Source organism: Tasmannia lanceolata, unplaced genomic scaffold (genome assembly GCF_043159265.1).
Source record: "Tasmannia lanceolata isolate RefF3 unplaced genomic scaffold, GAP_Taslan_0.1 ptg000483l, whole genome shotgun sequence".
In the NCBI taxonomy this organism is placed as follows: Eukaryota; Viridiplantae; Streptophyta; class Magnoliopsida; order Canellales; family Winteraceae; genus Tasmannia; species Tasmannia lanceolata.
This window is the reverse complement of record NW_027519156.1, coordinates 30519-33434: the sequence shown is the minus strand read 5'-3', so window position 1 is coordinate 33434 and position 2916 is coordinate 30519. Positions and strand designations below refer to the sequence as shown.

Genomic DNA, 2916 nt, shown 5'->3' with positions numbered 1-2916 from the left:
TAATTGGTTGGTTCTACAGTAGTAGATAGTATTCGATGAAAGAAAGAGAAGAAACAATAAATAGTTTGAACAATCAATATTCGTGATGCAACCATTACTGGATTAGATCCAAAGGTTCCTTCTTGACCTAGCTACAAGGATGGAACTCCATGATATGGAAAGACAGACTGTGGAACCTAAAAGGATAATAGGAATTGATAAATTGAAAAAGAAAAGAAATAAATGGTCAAAATGGAAATTCTTTTGAAATCCAATTCTTTTATTCTATAGTTATTCAAAGATAATTTCATTTTTGAATGAAGTTACACGACACAGTTCTTCTGACTATTACTTTACTCACGAGTTGCTCAATGAATCTGTTGATTTGAAATCCCGACATTGGTAGATGTCACAGATGATAAATCAATCTTTTTTTTTTTTTCTACCTCTGCTACTCTATCTTTGTCAGTGCCGTCTATAATGACTGATGAATCAAGAACTTTCAATTGGAACTGATTCTGTCAATTGGTATTTTTTCTGATCATCACATCTCGCAAAAATTGAAACTTAGGTAAGTGCTTTATAAACATATGTAAAAAAAAAAGAACGTATCTCATTTAGCTCCTTCATGCCCACTATAACTAGTTATTTCGGTTTTCTACTAGCTGCTTCAACTATAACCCCAGCTCTATTGATTGGTCTGAGCAAGATACGACTTATTTGAAATTAATTGAATGAATAATTCATCAAAATAAATAGTTCTGTGAGATTTCAGGTATTCGATAGTTCCTTCCCGCGTTAATTACCAATTCTTGATCATTGAGATTCATGGGTGATTCGGAGTAATATTTAGGGATAGATATTACCTCTATTTTTACCCTTTCCAACAAATTGAAATGATTGAAGTTTTTCTATTTGGAATCGTCTTAGGTCTAATTCCTATTACTTTGGCCGGATTATTCGTAACTGCATATTTACAATACAGACGCGGAGATCAGTTGGACCTTTGATTGAGTAACATCTCTTTTTTGATTGACCTCCTTCTTAAGCTGCAGGAGGTCAAATTCAGGTTGCAGTTCAAGTTAGTAAAGTTATTTTATTGTGATTCAACATTACAAAAACAGAATCACGCTCTGTAGGATTTGAACCTACGACATCGGGTTTTGGAGACCCACGTTCTACCGAACTGAACTAAGAGCGCTTTCTTATGACAGGAGATACAACTGTAAAGAAAGGGATTCTTTTTGTACCCCCAATACACCTTGCATGCATGTAGTATCATAAAATGCAAAATTATGTCCAGTCCAGTCCAATTTGAATCGATCTCAACTGATCCCTCGTTACTGCCCATAGGAGAAGTAATAGGTAGGGATGACAGGATTTGAACCCGTGACATTTTGTACCCAAAACAAACGCGCTACCAAGCTGCGCTACATCCCTTTCAATTGTTGTACAGTTTCATTGTAGGGAATCCTTGTCTTGTTTTCCACATCGTTATTTCCTAATATCTAGAGACAATTTCTCTTGCCATTTCTTCTTTTTGATTTCATATAATCAAAGAATTATATACATATGAAACCTAACGTATAAAAAAATGAATATTTATCGGTAATGCTCAGTAAGAAAGGGTCATCTTTTTCTGTTTTAGGGACAAGTAGATCTAATCCACCGGATTATTGTACATATTCATTTTCATTTTAGTTCGGGATTAGGGATTTCGTGTACAAATACAAGTGATCTTTAGCTACAGATACATCTGATCATATATGTATTCCAATAAAGAAGGAGGATTTTCAATGCGAGATATAAAAACATATCTCTCCGTGGCACCTGTGCTAACTACGCTATGGTTCGGGTCTTTAGCAGGTCTATTGATAGAGATCAATCGTTTATTCCCAGATGCGTTGACATTCCCCTTTTTTTCATTCTAGTTATTGACATGGGAAGGGGTGAAGAAGATTAGAGATACAACAAATTCTCTGTGACTAATCCACCCTTTTGAATTTTTTTTTTAAGTTGTTTAGGAAGGAAAGAGAAAGAAAAGTGGATTAAACCTCAGCGAAACTCGGGCTCAGCATAGAATTAATAGAGGGAGAACAGAAATAGAAATGTGGGTCTAGGACAGGCTGTTCAAGAGCATACAAGATAGTAAATGAAATACTGACTGGGATTAGAAATAATGGATAGTTAGAAATAATTGTATTACTTATTATTACTCTATTGATTGCAGCGAAATCTTTCATAATTGGATTTCGAGTTATCAGTTAGCAACTTCTATTTATTTTTCCTTCTTTTCGTATTCTTCGATTCAGATCGAAAATAGAAGAGTGGAGGGAATCCAAAATCCAAAGGAGGTTCATGGCCAAGGGTAAAGATGTCAGAATAAGAGTTATTTTGGAATGTACCAGTTGTGTCCGAAATGATTTAAATAAGGAATCGCGGGGCATTTCCAGATATATTACTCAAAAGAATCGACACAATACGCCTAGTCGATTGGACTTGAGAAAATTCTGTCCTTATTGTTACAAGCATACGATTCATGGGGAGATAAAGAAATAGATCGAACAGAATAGAATGTCTGTTCCACCCTTCCAAGGAACAGGACAAAATTACATATAGATAGATATATAAAATATAAACAAATCAAGTACTATTACTATTTCGGTCGGATCCGAAACCGAAATGAATGAAGAAATAAGATTTTAGAGATAAGGAATAAATCATGGATAAATCCAAGCGACCCTTTCGTAAATCCAAGCGATCTTTTCGTAGGCGTTTGCCCCAATTGGATCGGGGGATCGAATTGATTATAGAAATATGAGTTTAATTAGTCGATTTATTAGTGAACAAGGAAAAATATTATCTAGACGAGTGAATAGATTGACCTTGAAACAACAACGATTAATTACTATTGCTATAAAACAAGCTCGTATTTTA

The 2916-nt window shown here is 34.6% G+C and overlaps 2 non-coding genes across 2 annotated transcripts; both read right to left on the bottom strand.

The window, feature by feature from the left end:
- Positions 1 to 1106: 1106 nt before the first annotated feature.
- On the bottom strand, positions 1107 to 1180 carry TRNAW-CCA (transfer RNA tryptophan (anticodon CCA)). The gene has a single exon. It is a non-coding gene; the product is annotated as a tRNA-Trp (tRNA).
- A 165-nt stretch (positions 1181 to 1345) lies between these two features.
- TRNAP-UGG (transfer RNA proline (anticodon UGG)) lies at positions 1346 to 1419 on the bottom strand. The gene has a single exon. It is a non-coding gene; the product is annotated as a tRNA-Pro (tRNA).
- Between the last annotated feature and the right edge of the window lie 1497 nt (positions 1420 to 2916).